Here is a 24,291-nt window from a genome sequence, read left to right as displayed (position 1 = left end):
GTTTTAGCCTGGAGAATCCCAGGGATGGCGAAGCCTGACGGGCTGCCGTCTATGGGGTCGCACAGAGTCGGACACAACTGAAGCGACTTAGCAGCAGCAGCAAGTGTGATAAAAGCTCTTCCGCAAACATAAGGCAGTACTGTGTTCTGTTGGAATCTGAGTTCATTCATTGAAAGATTTATTTTCAGGTTTACCAGTTGTTTATGTCCACTGACGTTTGAGTGTATTACTTTATATATGATGGGATTCCAGGGTGGGAATGGAGTGCCTTTTCTCTTTTAATTTTTATTTTAAAAAATTACTTAAAGTCCACTTCAGTGTTGTGGTTTATGGAGGAAAGTGTTAAATATGATATTTTAAAACATTTTTCTCTATGATTAAACATGATTTCTCAACGTCTTTTTTACTTGTATTTTGCTTTTGATATGGCCAGATATTCAGCTTGTTTTTCATAGTTCCTAATGTTTTCAGAAAAATTTTTTTAAAAATTAGTTTCCTAAAAAAAAAAAGTCATCTTCTCAGCAAGGCCTCCCCTGACCACCCTATCCAAAATTGCCATGGTCCTCTATCAATGTACCCTGTTTACTTCCTACCTAATATTTCCCAGAACATATAGCTCTTTTGTTTATTCATTTGTGTATTTACCAAGTTTTCCCAACTAGGAACGTACATTCCTTGATGCCAGGGACTATATCTGTTTTATTCATAATTGGTAGCATGTAGGAAGAACATGAATTAAGGAGCCTGGAGGGCTGGGGTCCATAGCGTCACAAGGAGTCAGACACAACTGAAGCAACTTAGCACACATTCATGCAGGAGGAACATGAATTAATATCTGTTAGATACATGAATGATCCTGCCTGAAATTCTGAACCCAAGAAAGGAATAAGAAACTCTTCCTCCTCTTCTTCCTTCATTCTCTCAATTGAGGTCTTAATGGATGGAATTCCACTCAGATGGTACAAATGAAGAAATGTTAAGGAAGAGATTTTTACCTGAGGCACGCTTGGGGTTAAGACAACCAGGATGGGGACTTCCGTGGTACTCCAGTGGCTGAGACTCCATGCCCCCAGTGCAGGGGGCCCAGGTTCCATCCCTGATCGGGGAACTAGATCCCACATGTTGCAACTAAAGATTCCTCGTGCTGCAACTAAACCCCAGTGCAGCCAAATAGATAAATATTTTTCTAAAAAGAGAGAGAACTGGGATGCGAGATACCAAAGACTAGGAAGAGCAGGGAGAGGTTTATACCCCCAAGACAAGGGGAGGGGACGGGGTAGGGGGGCAGACAGGGGAGGGGAATGAATAAATGATGTTCCCAGAGCCCAGTGAGAACTAAATCTTTGGGGGGGCTGCCAGCTAGACATGTCATCTTGGAGGGACACAGCCACTGCCAGATTGATGGCAGCAAAGCAGGATAGGAACCCATGAAGAAATATCCCATCCTCTCTCTCCTACTCTTTTATCTCTGAGTCACGCCCCTCCTTGGCCAAAGTCAAGCCAGGGAACCAGGGAAATGAATCCATTTGTAGCCCAGTCTTCCAGAGCACAGAGCAGGTGATGTGTGGAGAATAATCAGCACAGACTTTGTCTCCTAGCACCTGGAACCCAGGCTGGTCTTGCTCCTATGACTTAGAGGTCAATCAGATTTGAAGTTTATGCTTGGAATTTAATTACCACTTACACTATTAGGCCTGAGGAAAAAAAAAAAAACCATTTGGATTTCTAAACAACCAACTAATGAACTTGGGGACACAATTCACTAGGGCGCTGAAGCCTGCCTTTAGAGTGGACGAGTGGGTGAGATGTTTTTATTTTTAATAAGCAGAGCACAGCCTACTCAGTAAAATCAAACTCTTATAATCTTATCTGGCTAACCATAAATCAAATTATGAAGCATTTCGATGCTATACATGGTATCCTCATAAAATATATGAGACTAGTTGTAGTTGTAGTTGTAGTTGGCAAATTTGATTTCTAGGTTCTTTCAAACCAATTACAGAGAAAATAGAGCTAGACCTTTTCCTGAGGCAAAACGCTTTAAGTCTCTGAGTTCTAGTTTCCATCCTGCTCCGAACAGTTGTTGTGTGAGAATGTCCATTCCTGACTCATTTGACTCTACAAATACAGAATTGCAACCAGGTGACTTTTAAAAAATTTTATTGAAGCATAATTGATTTACAATGTTAACCTCTGCAGAAAAGTGGCTCAGATGTATATACCTATATATATATGTTCTTTTTCATTATGGTCTATCACGGGGTGTTAAGTTTAGTTCCTTGAGCTGTATAGCCGGACCTTGTTTTCCCATCCCATACACAATAGTTTGCATCTGCTAATCCCAGACTTGCAGTCCTTCCCTCCCTGTTCCTCCCTTGGCAACCGTGTGTTCTCTGTGTCTGGGAGTGTGTTTCCGTTTCATAGACGTGTTCATTTGTACCATATTTTAGATTCCGCGTATAAGTGATATCCTATGGTATTTGTCTCTGTCTGACTCACTTCACCTTTACTTCTCTAGACCCATCCATGTTTCTGCAAATGGCAGGATTTCATTCTTTTTTATGGCTGACTAATACTTGGACCCAGCCGATTTCAAGGATATGGGCCAGCTTGGAGTTCTGGTAAGGTTTTACAAATGTATGCTGGGGGAAAAGGGAAAAATAAGAAGTGAGATGTAAGTCTTCCTGAAAGATGACAGCGCTGCGTGGGGGGAAAAAGTCATTTCTTTATAACTGTAGCAGTCAGACCTAGAGCTGAGTTGTGTGACTGGGGGGACTCACAATATTAATATAAACTCCTCTCTAGAAATCATTTTAGAGTGTGAGACAGTTGTATTGAATGTCTCAATAGGAGCGGAGGGGCCTTAGGACAGAGAAGCGGCTGCCGGATTTATTGTAATTAAGTGCTCGATCTGTGAATGGAGCACCGTAATAGCAAGCAGCAACCTCATTTTCAATTCACTTTTCTCTTTGCTTAAAATGTCCTAAATATTGGAAACAAAAGCTACCAATATTTAACTGGAATGTCCCCCTTTTGTCTACTCTGCTTTGTGTAACAAGAAAGCATACAATATACTTATTATGTTTATTTATTTATGCTTAGAAAATAAAAAAGTGCTAGTTTAAGAGGCTGGATTTTCTCTCTCCGCTGTGTAGGAAAGAGTCAAATTGTTCTAAGACTTCCAATGTTTGAAACACAGAATCTTGTAAGGAAAATTAAAATCTGCCTCTGATTTCTTTGTGTTCTGAGTTTCCATAGACGAAAAAAAAATTCTCTCCTAAAAGAACTGCATACCACCTGGCACATATCCTGAGAGAGGCAAAGCAGGGTGGATGGTAGAGTGGAAAAATAACAATAAAGATCTTAATTAAATCACCCAGGACCCTATTCCATAATGATACGCACCAGGTGCTTCTGCTTCTATTTAATCAGCTCAGCATTAGCTCCCTTTTAGAAACGACACATACTGTTGGGGTGTATCCAGCTGAAACACACATCAACATATACAATGCTTTATTTTTTAAATTAATTTTTATTGGACAATAGTTGCTTTACAGTGTTAGTGTCTACTATACAGCAAAGTGAATCAGCAATACCTATATCTCCTCTTTTTTCGGATTCCCCACCCCATTTAGGTCACCACAGACCACTGAGGAGGGTTCCCTGAGTTACGTACTGGTGGTGGTGGTTTAGTTGCTCAGTTGTGTCCAACTCTTGTGACCCCATGGACTGCAGCCTGCCTGGCTCCTCTGTCCATGGGATTCTCCAGGCACGAATACCTGAGTGGGTTGCCATTTCCTTCTCCAGGGGATCTTCCCTACCCAGGAATCGAATCCTGGTCTCCAGCATTGCAGGCAGATTCTTTCCCGACTGAGCTACAAGGGAATAGTAGGTTCTCATTAGTTATCTACTGTAGATGAAAGTGAAAGTGTTGGTCGCTCAGTTGTGTCCAACTCTTTGCGACCCCATGGACTGTATGTACCTTATCAGGTTCCTCTGTCCATGGAATTTTCCAGGACCCACTGGAATGGGTAGCCACTCCCTTCTCCAGGGGATCGTCCCAATCCAGGGATCTAATCCCTGTCTCCCGCATTGCAGGCAGATTCTTTACCATCTGAGCCCCCCAGCGAAGCCCATATACATAGTATCAATAATGTGTATGTGTCAATCCCGATCTCCCAATTCATCCCACTCCCAAGTACAATGCTTTTAAAATGTGACTGTATATATTTCTCCCCAGTTCTTTCACTGACTGTGGACTGACCTCATGGATCACCCAAGATGGAGGATGAAGTAGAAATAAAGCAGTTCTATGTTTAGAGACACCAAACACAATAACTGTAGTTTTATGGAAACTAAGCTTAAGAAATGCAAGGCATTTACTGGTTTCTTTCGAAACCTCTCAGATATAGGAGAAATATGTGTGAGCTTTGGGCTTTCATTTACCCAAATATGAGGAATTTAGTGCTAGAGTCAACCGACTGATAGTGGATGGAAAAGATTAGTGCAGGTCCTATTTGGCAGCCGTCTGGGTAGAAACCCATATGCTCTGTGACATTGATTATAATTATTTTTCCATCATTCCAGGTTACATTCTTAGCAGGAATGTGAGCCAACTCTTTCCCTAGGAAGGCTCCTGCTGTGAAACCATCTTTGGCAATGAATCTTTAACAAAAGATCAGGAACTTGACATTTATTTTTAAGCCTGAGAAGAAAACGTGTGCAGTGCTGGAAGCAAATATAGGGATAGGAAAAGCTTCTCAACAGTTGCAGGCAGTTGCAGTGGAACAAGAAGAAATGTTATATGCCATGCCAGTGGCTTTACTTTTGCGAAATAGCAACTGATAACTAGGTATGGAATCTGTCAGCTCTGTATATAATGTTAAGCTTTAATGTCTTTTTAAAGTAGAAGATGTGGAGGGCAATGTGTTTAACTGTTCTTTTGGATCAGGTGTGTCTTTCTGATTTTATATTCAACTGATCATCAAGGAGATTGTTAGAACACTGGTTGTAACAGAAGTTTAGGGTGATATATTAAGAAATCCCACGGACAGAGGAGCCTGGTGGGAAATAGTCCATGGGGTCACAAAGAGTTGGACACAGCCGAGCGTCTGAGCAGGTATTAAGAAACAGGGAGAGCAATCATTTTCATTCCAATTGACTAAATTGGAGAGGTTTTTTAAAAAATTTTTTTCAAAAAAAGCATGTACATTCCAATTTGTGAATTCATTCATCTGAGTTGGGGGGTGGGGGTGAGTTCTTGGTGGAAAGGCTAAATAAAGTATCTAGATGTTCCCATGAGGTGAGAAGTTTTCATCCTCACGCTCTCCACCAATAGTAAAGAAATTTCTTCAAAATTAATTGAAAAAGCAACAGAGGCAGAAAGTGGCATGGCTGTCAGAAAATTACCAAGTTAAACATAAAAGGGTGCCAGCTTTCCTCTAAAGGATGGTTATTTCTATCTCATGGCTTACTGCAGTGTAATGACTGGTTTCTCCATTAAAATCAAACACAGAATATAATTAAGCAAATCCTTCAGGTTACATGTCTTTTAAAATTCCACTAGCTGAAAGACTCATCAGAGGAAGTAATAAGCACTTTAATAAATGCCCTGTGCCATAAATTTAGTTCAGCTGTGACAAAGTCAGAAGAGACCTCAATCATAGACAGTTATAGGCACTGGGCTGGTCAATTTTTCTTTCTGAGTTAGAATTTTCTAACCCAAGACGGGCGGGTCATGGTAGAGAGATCTGACAGAATGTAGTCCACTGGAGAAGGGAATGGCAAACCACTTCAGTCTTCTTGCCTTGAGAACCCCATGAACAGTATGAAAAGGCAAAATGATAGGATACTGAAAGAGAAACTCCCCAGGTCAGTAGGTGCCCAATATGCTACTGGAGATCAGTGGAGAAATAACTCCAGAAAGAATGAAGGGATGGAGCCACAGCAAAAAGAATACCCAGCTGTGAATGTGACTGGTGATAGAAGCAAGGTCCGATGCTGTAAAGAGCAATATTGCATAGGAACCTGGAATGTCAGGTCCATGAATCAAGGCAAATTGGAAGTGGTCAAACAAGAGATGGCAAGAGTGAATGTCGACATTCTAGGAATCAGCGAACTCAAATGGACTGGAATGGAGTGAATTTAACTCAGATGACCATTATATCTACTACTGTGGGCAGGAATCCCTCAGAAGAAATGGAGTGGCCATCATGGTCAACAAAAGAGTCCAAAATGCAGTACTTGGATGCAATCTCATAAATGACAGAATGATCTCTGTTTGTTTCCAAGGCAAACCATTCAATATCACAGTAATCCAAGTCTATGCCCCAACCAGTAACGCTGAAGAAGCTGAAGTTGAACGGTTCTATGAAGACCTACAAGACCTTTTAGAACTGACACCCAAAAAATATGTCCTTTTCATTATAGGGGACTGGAATGCAAAAGTAGGAAGTCAAGAAACACCTGAAGTAACAGGCAAATTTGGCCTTGGATTACGGAATGAAGCAGGGCAAAGACTAATAGAGTTTTGCCAAGAAAATGCACTGGTCATAGCAAACGCCCTCTTCCACCAACACAAGAGAAGACTCTACATATGGACATCACTAGATGGTCAACACCGAAATCAGATGGATTAATTTCTTTGCAGCCAAAGATGGAGAAGCTTTATACAGTCAACAAAAACAAGACCGGGAGCTGACTGTGGCTCAGATCATGAACACCTTATTACCAAATTCAGACTTAAATTGAAGAAAGTAGGGAAAACCACTAGACCATTCAGGTATGACCTAAATCAAATCCCTTATGATTATACAGTAGAAGTGAGAAATAGATTTAAGGGCCTAGATCTGATAGATAGAGTGCCTGATGAACTATGGAATGAGGTTCATGACATTGTACAGGAGACAGGGATCAAGACCATCCCCATGGAAAAGAAATGCAAAAAAGCAAAATGGCTGTCTGGGGAGGCCTTACAAATAGCTGTGAAAAGAAGAGAAGTGAAAAGCAAAGGAGAAAAGGAAGGATATAAGCATCTGAATGCAGTTCCAAAGAATAGCAAGAAGAGATAAGAAAGCCTTCCTCAGCGATCAATGCAAAGAAATAGAGGAAAACAACAGAATGGGAAAGACTAGGGATCTCTTCAAGAAAATCAGAGATACCAAAGGAACATTTCATGCAAAGATGGGCTTGATAAAGGACAGAAATGGTATGGACCTAACAGAAGCAGAAGATATTAAGAAGAGGTGACAAGAATACACAGAAGAACTGTACAAGAAAGATCTTCACGACCCAGATAATCACGATGATACGATCACTAACCTAGAGCCAGACATCCTGGAATGTGAAGTCAAGTGGGCCTTAGAAAGCATCACTATGAACAAAGCTAGTGGAGGTGATGGAATTCCAGTTGAGCTATTTCAAATCCTAAAAGATGATGCTGTGAAAGTGCTGCACTCAATATGCCAGCAAATTTGGAAAACTCAGCAGAGGCCACAGGACTGGAAAACATCAGTTTTCATTCCAATCCCAAAGAAAGGCAATGCCAAAGAATGCTCAAACTACCACACAGTTGTACTCATCTCGCACGCTAGTAAAGTAATGCTCAAAATTCTCCAAGCCAGGCTTTAGCAATACGTGAACCGTGAACTTCCAGATGTTCAAGCTGGTTTTAGAAAAGGCAGAGGAACCAGAGATCAAATTGCCAACATCCACTGGATCATGGAAAAAGCAAGAGAGTTCCAGAAAAACATCTATTTCTGCTTTATTGACTATGCCAAAGCCTTTGACTGTGTGGATCACAATAAACTGTGGAAAATTCTGAAAGAGATGGGAATACCAGACCACCTGACCTGCCTCTTGAGAAACCTATATGCAGGTCAGGAAGCAACAGTTAGAACTGGACATGGAACAACAGACTGGTTCCAAATAGGAAAAGGAGTACATCAAGGCTGTATATGGTCACCCTGCTTATTTAACTTCTATGCAGAATACATCATGAGAAGCGCTGGACTGGAAGAAGCACAAGCTGGAATCAAGATTGCCAGGAGAAATATCAATAACCTCAGATATGCAGATGACACCACCCTTATGGCAGAAAGTGAAGAGGAACTCAAAAGCCTCTTGATGAAAGTGAAAGTGGAGAGTGAAAAAGTTGGCTTAAAGCTCAACATTCAGAAAACTAAGATCATGGCATCTGGTCCCATCACTTCAAGGGAAATAGATGGGGAAACAGTGGAAACAGTGTCAGACTTTATTTTTTTGGGCTCCAAAATCACTGCAGATCGTGATTGCAGCCATGAAATTAAAAGGCGCTTACTCCTTGGAAGAAAAGTTCTGACCAACCTAGACAGCATATTAAAAAGCAAAGATATTACTTTGCCAACAAAGGTCTGTCTAGTCAAGGCTATGGTTTTTCCAGTGGTCATGTATGGATGTGAGAGTTGGACTGTGAAGAAGGCTGAGTGCCGAAGAATTGATGCTTTTCAACTGTGGTGTTGGAGAAGACTCTTGAGAGTGCCTTGGACTGCAAGGAGATCCAACCAGTCCATCTTAAAGGAGATCAGTCCTGGGTGTTCATTGGAAGGAATGATGCTGAAGCTGAAACTCCAATACCTTGGCCACCTCATGCAGAGAGTTGACTCATTGGAAAAGACTGATGCTGGGAGGGACTGGGGGCAAGAGAAGGGGACAACAGAGGATGAGATGGCTGGATGGTATCACCGACTCTATGATGGTCATGTGTTTGAGTGAACTCCAGGAGTTGGTGATGGACAGGGAGGCCTGGCGTGCTGTGATTCATGGGGTCTTAAAGAGTGGACAGGACTGAGCAACTGAACTGAACTGAACTGAGCTTTATTTTTGTTTTATTTATTTCTTTTTAGCTGCACTGGGTCTTCTTTTCTGTGAACAGGGTTTCTAGCTGCTGTGAGCGGGCTACTCTCTCATTGTGGGGGTTTCTGTTGTTGCCGAGCCCGGCTCTAGGGCGTGCAGGCTTCAGAAGTTGCAGCTTATGGTCTAGAGCACAGGCTCAGTAGCTGTGGCACACGGGTTTAGTTGCTTTGCGGCATGTGGGGTCTTCCCAGACTAGGGATTGAACTCGTGTCCGCTGCACTGGCAGGTGGACTCCTAACCACTGGGTCACTAGGGAAGCCCTGGGCTCTGCTTTTTTTAAAACCTTTTTGGCTTAGCATAGGTGAAGATGTTAATGGTATGGGAAATAACAGTAACAGTCCTCTCTGCTGCTGCTGCTGCTGCTAAGTCGCTTCAGTCGTGTCCGACTCTGTGCGACCCCATAGACGGCAGCCCACCAGGCTCCCCCGTCCCTGGGATTCTCCAAGCAAGAAGCAAATGAATATATTCCCCCAGGATGGAGGAAAACTAAAGAGTTCCCATTCATAGTCTGCCTTAGCTTTTCATTAGCCTAAGAGGAAGCATTTACCAAAGGTGCAAGGTTGTCTGCTAAACATTTTGTATGCATTCTCTCATTTAATTCTCATAAAACTCTTAAATATTTTATATATTTAAGCCCCCCCCACAACAATCCAATGAGAGAGATAATAATAGCCCCATTTCATAGTGAGAAAACTGAAGCTTAGAGAGTTTAAGTTATTTGCCCAAAATCACACAGGGAGGAAGTCATCTCTCACAACCATCTGTGTCAGTCTTCTAAGAAGCTAACAGTGCAAAGAGTTGATTTGGGAAAAATGCCTGTGAAATTAAAAAATGGGGAGGAAGCAGGATAAGATAAGCAAAGCCCTTTGGACCATGATTTGAACCTGAAGCTTGTCAAAGAAAAGTGAGGAGAAAACAGGATGGAACAAGGAGTGACTCAGAACATAATGCAGGTCTGACAAAGTTTTGACCCACTCAGCAAGAGGCTCCAGAGCAAAGATTGCCAATTAGAGGGGATTCAGGTTGGGTACCAAGAGGTCAGGCCCTAGTCAAACAACCGTGTTCAATTATTGTCCAAGGGGCTGTTCAGTAAGAGTGTGGCCGCAGCTCAAAAACCGAGGCTGCAGCTGGAGGCGGTCAAGTCAGTCATTCACCCAGAAGCTGGATAGATGGAAGTTCTTTCTTGATGAGCGATCCAAGTGGTTCATCTTCCTGACTGCCAGAGCCCACCCCCATGGACCATGCAGATCCCCTTCTTTCACATCTGGGCAACGGCCCCTCCAGGGTTCTGGCACACCTTTCTTCTTGTAGAGAAACTTAGAAGGGGATGTTAGTGGGATAAACTATAGTCCTCAGCCCTGCAGTTGGTCTTGGGGCCACAGCTGGTTCTCAGGCTCTCCCCTCTTCACCATCCATTCTAATTTTCCTTGCCCCCAGCCATCATCTCCATTTGTCTCCGTGTCTTCTCTGGTGGTGGAACATAACCCTCATTTCTGAGGGGTCTGACTCACTGATAATCATACCTTTCTCAGGCTGAGGGTGCTCTACTTGTCCATATACATTCTTAGTCGGGCAAAGGAGTACCATAAAGCACCCAAGTGGGTCACCTGAGCTCCATACATATTCTTCCTTGCCCCTATTTTGTAGCAACAAACAGCTCTTCTCCTCCTCCTACTAATCAGAGCCTTTTTTTTTTTTTTAATTTTGACTGGGTCTTCTTTGCTGCTCGTGGGCTTTCTTTAGTTTGGGCAAGCAGGCTCGTCTCTAGTTATGGCGCTTGGGCTTCTCACTGGGGTGGCTTGTCTTGTGGAGGTGCATGGGCTTAGTTGCCCCATGGCATGTGGAACATTCCTGGACCAGGGATCAAACCCATGTCCTTCCTCTGCATTGGCAAGTGGGTTCTTAACCACTGGACCACCAGCAAAGTCCCATAGGAAGCTCTTGTTGGTTCTCCATTCATGACGTTTTGTTAGGGTGACTGATCTTAGCCTCCTGCTTCTCCAGTCTTGCTTTCTTTTGATTATATGTATTGAGTAATATCCACTTTAGCTATCCATGTATTTTGCCCCGTGAGATGTGATAATTTTTTGGGGAGCAGGGGACATCCCTGAGTGGGCTGGAGGAGCATTTTCCTATCCTATTCACCAAGATTTCCACAACTCTCTTTGGGCTAAGGCCCCTGGTCTGCCATTCCACTTTGCTGGTCATTATAGTAATTTTTGACCTCCTCAATCCTGGTGGTTAAGTGCTGCCCCCAACCTTGTTTCTGTAAGTAAGCCAAGCGTGTGACAGTCTTGCCTCTTGGCAGCCTTTGACGCCCCTGAATATCTCAATGATGCTGGTGTCCCTCTCTCTAGCATAATCCTGACAGCTTTGGCAAATGCAGTGTACTCTGGGCCTATGTGTAGAACATAATCCCTTGGTGGGTCTTTCAGGCTCACTTAAAATATCTATTCCAACGTGCCTGCCTCCCTCAGCTTCTGTATTCCTTCTTCTACCATCTGGCAGGGCAACGCAGACACTTTGACTTCACTGAGAGTAGACATGCCTTGAAGAGCCACCCCAGCAGAGAGTTCTCCCCTACTCCTAGGGCCCTTGTGTGTGTGTTAGTCGCTCAGTCGTGTCCAACTCTTTGCAACCCCATGAACTGTAGTTCACCAGGCTCCTCTGTCTATGGAATTCTCCCGGCAAGAATATTGGAGTGGGTTGCCATTCATTCCCTTCTCCAGGGGGTCTTCCCATCCTAGGGATCAAACCTGGGTCTACCGTATTGCAAGCAGATTTTTTACTGTCTGAGCCACCGGGAAAGCCCCCTTGTCAGGGGTATAAATCCCATATGCTGGGAGAGTAGCCATATAGGATTTCAAGAAATTTTTTTCTTTAGTGTATCCTGTCCCAGGAATACTCTGGCTCCTACTGGAACATGCTGGCTTTTTCTTGCAGCTCTGTTGCAGGGAGAGTTCATTTTCTGTCTTCTCAGATCCAGCAGAATTATGCTGAACTCAACATAGTTGTGGACTTTGCAGCCAGGAGAGGAGGTGAGGCAGCTGCTGAACAAGATCCCTGTTTTCTTGTGAGGCTGAGGCTTCTATGGTATCTTTTTGCCCCCAGGAGTGCTCGCTCTAAGTGGAGAGGGGAGCCCCTCTGTCATCTCTGAGTGTTCAGAGAGGTCGGTCAAGGTGGTCAGAATAGTCAGGGGGGTGCACCAGATCCTCTCATCCCACTAGTCAGGGTCCCAGGGGTCATATCCCAGGGTCCTGGCTGTGACATAACAGACTCAGCTGAGCATTCAGTCATGTTTGAGGCTCTTCAACTAGGGAATTCCCTGACAGTTCATTGTTTAGGACTGAGGTTCAGTCCCTGGTCAGGGAACTAAGATCCTGCAAGTTGCATAGTGCAGCCAGAAAAAAAAAAAAAGAAAGAAAACCTCTTCATCTCAGGAAGAGGAAACAACAAGTTCAAAGGCCCTGAGGAGGCATTTGCTTGCAGAGCAATGAGGCCAGTGCTGGGAGTGTGGTGAGCAAGGAGGTGGTCAGAAAAGCAGCTTTGTGGTTCTCCATCATGTGTGATGGGAATCTGTTGGAGGGTTTTAAGAAAAGGAATGACGTGGGCCGACATAGGTCCAAAGAATTAATCTGGAGACTTCCCTGGTGGGCCAGTGGCTACAATTCTGCACTACCAAGGCAGGGGGCCTGGGTCCTATCCCTGGTCGGCAAACTACATCCCACGTGCTGCACAGCTAAGAGTGTCCATGCTCAGCAAAGATCGAAGATCCCACGTGCCAGGCTGCAACTAAGACAAATAAATAAATAAAAATAAATAGTTTAAGATATTGTTATTAAAAAATAATTAATTTGGTTGTTGAATGGAGAGGGCAAAGGAAGAAGGAGGTAATCCTGTTAGGAGACTGCAGTAATCCAGATTAGGTGCTGGTGATTGAGGGAAAGGTAGTCCAAGGGAAATGGAGACGTGGACAGACATGGGGTGTATTTTGAATGTAGAGCAGACAGGGTTTGCTCATAAATTAGACATGGGGAGGAAAAAAGAGACAAGTCAAGGATGACTCTAATGTTTATACCTGAGCAACTGAAAGTTTGGAATAAGATTGCAGTCCATTTTTATTAAGTCTGAGGTGCTTGAGTTATCTAAGGTTTGCCACCAAAGGTGTTCAGGATAGAGACCTAGGAGAGAGATAAACAAGTCATCAATGCATGGATGGTAATTAAAGCTGTGAAACTGAATGAAATCTGAGTATAAACAGAGAAGATTTATGAGGGCTGAGTCGTGGGACACTCCCATGTTCAGAGCTCAGGGACATGAGAAGGAACCAGTAATGAAGACTGAGGAGGAATAGCTATTGTGGCAGCTGCTTTTGTGCATAGGGAAGAAAATGCTTTAAGGAGGATCAGTTGTGATCAGTTAAAGTGACCAGTTGTGTTAAAGGTACAAAATGTGCTGTTTGCACGTTTTGGAAATGAGGGCAGGAAATTTATGACTGGATTGAGCAATGCGGAGCTGTTAGCACTTAACCGCTACTTACATACTATCAAGTGACCTTTGTTTATTTTCCATCTCCTCCCATTTAGATGTAACCTCTGCAACATTTTGTTTTGTTCACTACTACATTCCTAGTTGCCTAATAGTGCCCAGTATATGGTAAGTGCTCAACAAATATTTCTCAATAAGTATTTCCTGAATGGAAATTTGTGAAAAACAAGAAAAACTTGCATTTTATTCTCTATTCCTCTTTGTACAAAAATAGCTTGCATTTAAATTTCAGTAGAGGAAGTAACGGTGTAGCATTAGATTTTGAATTATGTTGAAAATTTGGCAAAGAATTTGACCTCACTAAGCTTTTGTTTGCTTATTCATAAAAGGAGACAGATGATAATATGTTTGAGAATGTACCCCAAACCATGTCCACTACGTAGTTAGTACTGTTAATGCTTTGTAAATCTGAAGGGGTCACATGGATCAGACATGCAAATTTATTTTAGATATATAACTTATTTGACATGGGAAGTTTCATTTATTTGAGGAACCCAAAAACAGGAAATGTTGCTGGTAGGTTGCATTTCCAACAAAAAGCATTTGCATGTGTCTCGGGATGGAATAGGGCTTCCCAGGTGGCTCAGTGAGTAAAGAATCTGCCTGCAATACGGGATACTCAGGAGGCATGGGTTCGATCCTTGGGTTGGGAAGATCCCCTGGAGGAGGGCATGGCAACCCATTCTAATAATCTTGCCTGGGAAACCCCATGGACAGAGGCGCCTGGCAGGCTATGGTCCATAGGGTCACAAAGAATCGGACATGATTGAAGCACCCGAGCACACAGGCACAAGATGGAATAAGGGTCATAATACACTAAGATCAGTCTTTTTTTTTTTTTTTTTTAATATAGCTCCTTTTATCCTTTTACCTTCAAATTTATCATGTCCTTACATTTTAAATTTTCCACTCATCTTCAACTATTTACCTAGCACTTACATTATATTTGGGCTTCCCTGGTGGCTCAGACAGTAAAGACTCTGCCTTCAGTGCAGGAGACACGTGTTCAATCCCTGGGTCAGGAAGATCCCCTGGAGGGAATGGCAACCCACTCCAGTATTCTTGCCTGGAGAATTCCATGGACAGAGGAGCCTGTCAGGCTACAGTCCATGGGATCGCAAAGAGTCGGACATACTGGTGGGCTCAGCAGTTGTGGCTCGTGGGCTCTAGAGCACAGGCTTCAGTAGCTGTGGGGCACAGGCTTAGTGGCCCTGTGGCATGTGGAATCTTCCTGGGCCAGGGAGAGAACCGGTGTCCTCTGCATTGCAATCTGCATTGCAAGGTGGATTGTTAACCACTGAATGGCTAGGGAAGCCCTGAGATGAGTCTTATTATTACGCTTAACATTAAAATGTAATAGCTTTGAGGCTTTTTTTTTTTTTTGTCTTACTGTAGATTCTATAGTTCAAGTACCATTACATTGTAGACCCAAGATGGGTAGGTTTTGGTGAGGCTACTTCCTCTAGACCTACTTTTCCCTAGATTGACCCGATCTGAATCTTACAAAAGGCATATAATGGGCTAGAGCAGATGCCAAAACTTGGAAAAACTGCAAATTCATTGTGATCCAAGCATTCACCTTACAAGGTCAACTAGGAAGCTCTTAAAGGATCTTGGAGGTTTAAAGTAGGTAAAGATTATATTTTAAACAAGATTGGCCTTTAGCAGGGGAAAAAATGTGCTGAGTGAGGAGGTGGGATAACCAGTCGCCGTGGAGTTATTCTGGCTTATTGCTCAAGCGACCTGGGCTAGAAGCCAACTATCGAGGGTTAATATTTGTTTTCCTTTGTTGTTCTGGATTGGGCAACAACACAGCCTCCTGCCATTTTGTGCTTCTTTCCATGTTAAACAAAGTCAGCAGGTGATAACCTGAAGTACCTTTGGGCCCAGAATATTTGGCCGTCACCTTAGTAGATGCCCAGAATGGTATTGGTATTGAAGTGTTGCTATTGGACATCTTGGGGTGGTGATGACCGAAGTTCTGGTGCTTTGAAAATCAGTGCTCATGGGCGGGTACTAGACTTCACAAGGTGCTGATAACTTTAAAAAGCTTTGGCTGCACCGGGTCTTCGGTGTAGTGCTCGGGCTTAGTTGCCACATGGAATGCAGGCGCTTGGTTTCCTGACCAGGCATCAAACCCACCTCCCCTGCATTGGAAGATGGATTTTTTTTTTTTAACCACTGGACCACCAGGGAAGCCCCAGAGAATGCTGTTTAATCCTTGAAACTGTATCATTATCAAGACTTTTGACTACTCTGAACTGAACTGAAGAATAAATGCTTTGTTTCAACAACTTAGAAGGCAGTGTCTGATGTGGTTTAAAAGAACAGATAACAACAACTCTGTTAGTGTGAAATCAGTGCAGTAATTTCAGATCTAGGGTTGGTAAATGGCACATTTAAGTTACACAGCTCATTGATCACTTATAACGTCACATATGTTTTAAAGAGGACATTTCAAGTCAGAAGTGCTAAATGAAAGAAAAGCAAAAAAAAAATAATGATTGCCAAAAAGAATTTTGACTCACACTTGTTTTGCTGAGAACAATTTTCATTCAAAACTCATTAGATGATTTTTACGTAACATATATAAAAACTCCAGAACAAAAGAGTGTTATTTTGTATTTCACATGCGTCCGTTCTCTCATTTTAGATGGGAAACATTTACAAATAGTTTCCATTTCAATTTTTGTTTAGGCCTAATTATTTAGGCTGGCTCAACATCCTGTGGTTACTGTATCAAGACAATGAAATACTTCAAAACAAAATTTCTTTTATAAAACATTTAGATTCCTAGATAAAGAACCCATGCTGTTTTCTTTCATTGGGTCACTTCAAATATTCATTATGGAAAATTTTCCATTACTTTTAATGGTTACAAATCTATTACTTTAAAATAAATTTTTCTAGGGAAAAAAAGCACAATTATTCAATAAATACTGTTTTTAAAAAGACCTTGAGTTTAAAACTTCTTTGGATATCTGTGACAACTGAAACATAAGGCATGTGGCATGAAAATGCCAGGCTTCAGAAAAGACTGGCTTTGGCGAAGAGATAGTGTGCTGAATGTAGACATACGCATTCTTTGTAAGAATAATTTATATTAGAATCTACTGTTATCTGACCAAATCTTGAGTGGAGACTTGCACAGCTGTCCAATGAAGTTTTGTGAAAAGGTTAATTCATTTTAAGAAAAGAAGTAAAATTACTAAACAGAAAAAAAAAATATTTAGGGGAAAAAAAACTGTAAGTCCATTAGTGATTTGGATTCAAGAGAAGCGAAAAGGAAAGATATACCCAATTGAATACAGAGTTCCAAAGAATAGCAAGGAGAGATAAAGGCTTCCTCAATGATCAATGCAAAGAAATAGAGGAAAACAACAGAATAGGAAAGACTAGAGATCTCTTCAAGAAAATTAGAGATACCAAGGGAACATTTCATGCAAAGATGGGCTCAGTAAAGGACAGAAATGGTATGGACCTAACAGAAGCAGAAGATATTAAGAAGAGGTGGCAAGAATACACAGAAGAACTGTACAAAAAAGATCTTCATGACCCAGATAATCATGATGGTGTGATCACTTACCTAGAGCCAGACATCCTGGAATGTGAAGTCAAGTGGGCCTTAGGAAGTATCACTATGAAGAAAGCTAGTAGAGGTGATGGAATTCCAGTTGAGCTATTTCAAATCCTGAAAGATGATGCTGTGAAAGTGCTGCACTCAATATGCCAGCAAATTTGGAAAACTCAGCAGTGGCCACAGGACTGGAAAACATTAGTTTTTATTCCAATCCCAAAGAAAGGCAATGCCAAAGAATGATCAAACTACCGCACAATTGCACTCATCTCACACACTAGTAAAGTAATGCTCAAAATTCTCCAAGCCAGGCTTCAGCAATATGTGAACCGTGAACTTCCAGAGGCTCAAGCTGGTGTTAGAAAAGGCAGAGGAACCAGAGATTAAATTGCCAGCATCTTCTGGATCATGGAAAAAGCAAGAAAGTTCCAGAAAAACATCTATTTCTGCTTTATTGACTATGCCAAAGCCTTTGACTGTATGGATCACAACAAACTGTGGAAAATTCTTCAAGAGATAGGAATATCAGACCACCTGACCTGCCTCTTGAGAAACCTGTATACAGGTAAGGAAGCAACAGTTAGAACTGGACATGGAACAACAGACTGGTTCCAAACTGGGAAAGGAGTACATCAAGGCTGTATATTGTCACCCTGCTTATTTAACTTGTATGCAGAGTACATCATGTGAAATGCTGGGCTGGAGGAAGCACAACCTGGAATCAAGATTGCCAGGAGAAATATCAATAACCTCAGATATGCAGATGATACCACCCTTATGGCAGAAAGTGAAGAAGAACTAAAGAGACTCTTGATGAAAGTGAAAGTGGAGAGTGAAAAAGTTGGCTTAAAGCTCAACATTCAGAAAATTAAGATCATGGCCTCTGGTCCCATCACTTCATGGGAAATAGATGGGGAAACAGTGGAAACAGTGACTGACTTTATTTTTCTGGGCTCCAAAATCACTGCAGATCGTGATTGCAGCCATGAAATTAAAAGACTCCTTGGAAGGAAAGTTATGACCAACCTAGATAGCATATTCAAAAGCAGAGACATTACTTTGCCAACAAAGGTCCATCTAGTCAAGGCTATGGTTTTTCCTGTGGTCATTTATGGATGTGAGAGTTGGACTGTGAAGAAAGCTGAGAGCTAAAGAACTGATGCTTTTGAACTGTGGTGTTGGAGAAGACTCTTGAGAGTCCCTTGGACTGCAAGGAGATCCAACCAGTCCATCCTAAAGGAGATCAGTCCTGGGTGTTCATTGGAAGGACTGCTGTTGAAGCTGAAACTCCAATATTTTGTCCACTTGATGCGAAGAGCTGACTCATTTGAAAAGACCCTCATGTTGGGAAAGATTAAAGGCAGAAGGAGAAGGGGACGACAGAGGATGAGATGGTTGGATGGCATCACCAGCTCAATGGACATGAGTTTGGGTAAACTCCTGGAGTTGGTGATGGACAGGGAGGCCTGGTGTGCTGTGGTTCATGGGGTTGCAAAGAGTCGGACATGATTGAACAACTGAACTGAACTGAATTCATCCAAGGAAGTTGTTATTTGCAGTTATGAAATTGGGCCAAAACATTGACAGTTTTCATTTTCTCTTGTTGGACCATCTTATTTAGAATCATGGATGACTGAAGCAAAACAGAATCTTAGACATTATCTGGGTCCAGGGTTCTCAACTCTGTGCTTCAGAATTAGCTGAGAAGGAATTCCCTGGGGGTCCAGTGGTTAGGACAGTGCGTTTCCATTGCCTGAGACCCTGATTCAGTCCCTGGTCTGGGAACTAAGAGCTCACAAGCCAAAAGAAAAAAAAAATTGCCTAAGGAGTTTTAAAAAAATACCCATAGTCCCACCCATCTAACTCAACTGGTCTGACGTGGGGCACAGCATCAATATGAGAGCGTCTATGTGTCTGTGTGTGTGTTAAATTGTACAAAATATGAAATTCACCATTTAAAAATTTTTTAAGAGTACAGTTCAGCATCATTATGATAGTCACATTGTTATGCAACTAACACCACCATCCACCCCCCCAGAACTTTTTCAGCTTCCCAAACAGAAATTCTGTACCCGTTAAAAAATAACTCCCGGTTCCCTCTTCCTCCCAGTTCCTGGTAATCACCATCCTACTTGCAGTCTTTATGAATTGGACTATGATAGGTATCTCACACAGGTGGAATCCTGCAAGATTTGTCCTTTTGTATATGGCTTAGTTCATTTAGCATCATGTCTTCAAGGTTCATCCCCATAGTAGCAGGTACCAGAAGGCATTCCTTTGCAAGCTGGTAGCATCTGTAGTTTTAAAAACTCCCCAGGTGATTCTAATGACCAGGGCTGAGACCCACTCAATTTCATCCAACTCCTTTCTTCTTTGAGGCTTCCCGGGTGATGCAGTGGTAAAGAATCTACCTGCCAATGCAAGAGACTCGAGAAACTCAAGAGACAAGGGTTCGTATGCCTGGGTCAGGAAGATCCCCTGGAGTAGGACATGGCAACCCACTCCAGTATTTTTGCCTGGAAAATTCCATGGACAGAGGATACTGTGGGCTGCAGTCCATGGGGTTGCAAAGAGTCAGACACAACTGAGCACACACACACTTTCTTATGCAGATGAGAAAACTGAGGTTCAGGGAGAGGAAGTGACCTGCACTTATCATCCTCTCATTCAGCACATGCTTACTGCTCATTCACCATGTTCCGAGTAACTTGGGACTCAGATCTTCCGATCTGAACTCTGAAGCTTCACAGGTTGCCCTATATGCTGCTTTCCTTGTGTTTGAAAAACTTCTAACTTCAATAGCAGTAAAATAGTACTTTCGACTCTGGGGCTATTTTGGGAACCGATTTTTAATATGTTTTTATTTAGAGTTCTTTTTAGAATCATTTTACTTTCTCTAATTATAATCAAAGTTGAATATAGTAATCACGAATCAAGCCAAACTATTAATTTAGTTGAGAATAGCTGATTTACAGTAACTTTAAGTTTATCCTCTAAACCAAGAGCTACCTGGTAAATAAAGAAATAAAAGGAAAGCCTTAAGATGCTATTTCTCTAAAAGATGGGTGGGAAAACTCCAGCCTTCAATTTGATTTCATCTGGCCATAGGAAAAATCCAAAGAATTTATGCCTAAGGCCATGAAATTATAACCTTAAAGTATATAATAGCAATGCCCTTAAAATGTATTTTTGTGTAATGTAAATAATTCAAGAAAGTCCAAAAAAGATGACTTAAAATGCAGACAAAAGGAATGTTTCATATTTCTTTAAAGATAAAATGATGAGTTCATTTTACTTAGGTAAGTTTTTTATTGTGGTAAATTATGCTTGACATAAAGGTTACCATTTCATCTGTTTTTAAGTGTTCAATTCAGTGGCGATAAGGGACTTCCCTGATGGTCCAGTGGTTAAGACTGTATTCTTAGTGCAGGGGGCATGGGTTTAATCCTTGGTTGGGGAACTAAGATCCCACATGCTGCACACTGTGGCCTTAAAAAAAAAAAAAATCATTCGCAATAAGTACATTCACAGTGTTGTATAACCATCACCAGTATCTATTTTCAGAACTTTTCATCACCCTAAATAGAAACTCTATACCCATTATACAATAACTCCCCATTCTCCTCTCCTCCAGTAGCTTGTAACATCTTTTGTCTCTATGAATTTGTCTATTCTAGGTATCTCTTATAAATGGAACCATACTGCAAGGAGATGCAACCAGTCTATTCTAAAGGAGATCAGTCCTGGGTGTTCTTTGGAAGGAGTGATGCTAAAGCTGAAACTCCAGTACTTGGGCCACCTCATGCGAAGAGTTGACTCATTGGAAAAGACTCTGATGCTGGGAAGGATTGGGGGCAGGAGGAGAAGGGGACGACAGAGGATGAGATGGCTGGATGGCATCACCGACTCGATGGACTTGAGTCTGATTGAACTCCAGGAGTTGGTGATGGACAGGGAGGCCTGGCGTGCTGCGATTCACAGGGTTGCAGAGAGTCGGACACGACTGAGCGACTGAACTGAACTGAACTGATAATATTTTTCCTTTGTGTCTGTTTTCCACTTAACATAATGCCCTCAAAATTCACCCATGTTGTAGCTTGTCTCAGAATTTCATTCCTTCTTAAGGTTGAATAATATTCCATTGCTTGTATATACGCTTTGTTTATCCATTTATTTGTTGATAGTCATTTGGCTTGTTTCTACTTTTTGGCTATTGTGAATAACACTGCTGTGAATGTGGGTATACAAGTATCTGTTCGAGTCCCTGCTTTCAATTCTTCTGGGTTTGTACCTACAAGTGAAATTTCTGGATCATATGGTAATTCTATGTTTAAGTTTTTGAGGACCTGCCTTACTATTTTCCACAGTAACTGCACCATTTTACATTCCCACCAGCAATGCACCAGGGTTAAAGTTTCTCAAATCCTCTCCAACTTAAGTAAAATTTTAATCTTTGTTTATATAACCCTTGATATTAAAAAGTTTTCTAATCCCTTTGTCTTTTATTCTGCATTTCTAGGTGGCATGGTTGTTTTTCAGTCCGATACAGATGTTCAAATTCTTATTATTCTATTGTACACATCTACCTTCTTTGATTATAAAAGCAATATTTACTCATTGAAAACCTACAGTTCATATAATCCATGTTTCTCGAGGTTTCACCAAGCTTAGAGTACTGATGTGATCACATTAATAATAGTATCTGAAATTTTACTGCCTCTTGCTCCCAGGCAGATCTTCCTCCTGTTCTGCCCTGCCTGAGGTCGGTCCTGAAAGTCCTCAGGAAACCCCTGCATGAACTGCGGTGGTCTCGGGGTGGGGTGGGGGGCGGTGGTGGAAGTGTTATAGTCACTGATGTAATTTCTGGGGAAGCCACTGGAGGGCAGCAGCTCCCTCCCACTCTTTACCCTCGCTCTGGTGAAGACACTGACTCGAGGCCAACTCCCTTTTTGAAGCAGCAGCTCTAAGATCATGGCATCAGGTCCCACCACTTCATGGCAAATAGATGGGGAAACAGTACAAACAGTGGCTGGCTTTATTTTTTGGGCTCCAGAATCACTGCAGATGGTGACTGCAGCCATGAAATTAAAAGACGCTTGCTCCTTGGCAGAAAAGCTATGACCAACATAGCATATTAAAAAGCAGAGAGACATTACTTTGCTAACAAAGGTCCGTCTAGTCAAGGCTATGGTTTTTCCAGTGGTCATGTATGGATGTGAGAGTTGGACTTTAAAGAAAGCTGAGCGCCGAAGAATTGATGCTTTTGAACTGTGGTGTTGGAGAAGACTCTTGAGAGTCCCTTGGACTGCAAGGAGATCCAACCAGTCCATCCTAAAGGAGATCAGTCCTGAATATTCATTGGAAGGACTGACGCTGAAGCTGAAACTCCATTACTTTAGCCACCTGATGCGAAGAACTGACTCATTTGAAAAGACCCTGATGCTGGTAAAGATTGAAGGCAGGAGGAGAAGGGGATGACAGAGGATGAGGTGGTTGGATGGCATCACCAACTCGATGGACATGAGTTTGAGTAAACTTCGGGAGTTGGTGATGGACAGGGAGGCCTGGTGTGCTGCAGTCCATGGGGTCGCAAAGAGTCGGACGCACTGAGCGACTGAACTGAACTGAACTCTCAAAGTGCTGCATGGCAATTACTGTACAGAGACAGGGGTGTGTCTGTCATATAGTTTCTGGTCACATTTTGTCACTTTGGTTTCTACAGCCCCATGAGGAAACTCAAGCACAAGTCTGAATCCAAAATTAACAATTGATGGAGAAAGTGAAAAAAAAAACAAAAAGCTTTAACAACTGATAGCTGGACGCTGATAGCTGGCCGTAGTGTTCCCCCATTGAAAACGAACAATTCTACAAGAGTTTACAATTATCAGACAGTCATTCTGATGGTGGAACAAGGCATTAACTATACCATGCCATAATCATATCTAAACACAGCTAGAAATAAAGGCATCCAAGCACCACAGAAATGTCCAAACACCTCCCTTTTCTAGTTGCATGAGTGACTATGCCTTCCTAGGTAAAAATTAAAATCCCCAATCATTGAATTGCCCCTTCCTCAGGACAGACCTCAATCTGGAACAAGCCTTTGCCTCCCCGTCAGTCAACCAGCCCAAGTCCAGATGCTAACGAGACCCTCCTAACTCATTCTTAACCTTGATCCTCCCGGGTCCTGGAGTGTGCATTCCCCCTTTCTGCAGGATTATAAACCTAACTGTTATCTGACAACAGTTGTATTTCTAGTGGCTTTTTTTTTTTGCATTGGGTCTTAGTTGCTGCGTGCAGGCTCTTCTCTAGTCGCAGCACGCCGGCTTCTCATTGCGGTGGCTTCTCTTGTTGCAGACACATGGGGTTCAGTAGTTGCAGCTGGTGGGCTCTAGAGGGCGCAATCAATGGTTGTGAAACACGGGCTTGGTGGCTCCGAGGCATGCGGGATATTGCAGGACCGGAGACTGAACCCGTGTACCTTGAGTGGGCAGGCAGATTCTCAACCACTGAGCCACCGAGGGAGTCCCTCCAGTGGCCTTTGACTGACAAGCTTTGCCTGGAGATGTTTAAGAGATTTAGGCTGCTGTCACCACTCTGCTTCGTCACTGTCTCACCCCCTCTTCCAAACTGATGCCTGCAGAACGACTGGAGTTTCAGGTGAAAAAAATTTTGTGTTTTTTTCTGAAAACTTACAGTGAACATGGAATACTTTTATAATTTAAAATAAAATTACACCTTTAAAATAATAGTACCTAAGAGTGTATATACTCTTCTGCCCACTACACCACTGATAAAAAAGCTTTGAACATCCCTATGATTTTCTCCTTGTTTTACACATCAAAATCATGACTATACCCTTTCTCTCTCTCTCTTTTTTTTAATTGGAGTATAATTGTTTTACAATGTTGTATTAGTCTTTACTGTACAATGAAGTGACGCTGCTGTATGTATACATATGGCCCCTTCCTCTCGGACCTCCCTCCCATCCCACCCCTCTAGGTCTTCACAAAGCAAAGAGTTGAGCTTCCTGTGCTTTATCATAGGCTTCCACTAACTATCTATGTGTAAAATAGATAGTTTGTGTGTATGTGTGCCAAGTCACTTCAGTTGTGTCCAACTCTGTGGACTGTAGCCCCCCAGGCTCCTCTGTCCATGAGATTCTCCAGGCAGGAATACTGCAGTGGGTTGCTATGCCCTCTTCCAGGGGATCTTCCTGACCCAGGGATCTAATCTGCTGTTTCTTATGTCTCCTGCAATGGCAGGCGGATTCT

At 42.4% G+C, this 24,291-nt stretch overlaps 1 long non-coding RNA gene across 2 annotated transcripts in view; it reads left to right on the top strand.

The window, feature by feature from the left end:
- Positions 1–21,590, top strand: part of LOC138992037 (uncharacterized) — a 35,335-nt gene extending 13,745 nt beyond the window's left edge. For both annotated transcript variants that reach the window (XR_011467838.1, XR_011467839.1), the window contains exons 4-6: positions 2,519–2,621; positions 13,479–13,548; positions 20,695–21,590. This is a non-coding gene — a long non-coding RNA (uncharacterized lncRNA). The remainder of the gene's footprint in view (positions 1–2,518; positions 2,622–13,478; positions 13,549–20,694) is intronic.
- The last annotated feature ends 2,701 nt before the right edge of the window (positions 21,591–24,291 follow it).

The sequence above is a fragment of the Bos mutus genome, chromosome 19 (genome assembly GCF_027580195.1).
Source record: "Bos mutus isolate GX-2022 chromosome 19, NWIPB_WYAK_1.1, whole genome shotgun sequence".
NCBI classification, from domain to species: Eukaryota; Metazoa; Chordata; class Mammalia; order Artiodactyla; family Bovidae; genus Bos; species Bos mutus.
This window is presented reverse-complemented; position numbering and strand designations above follow the sequence as displayed.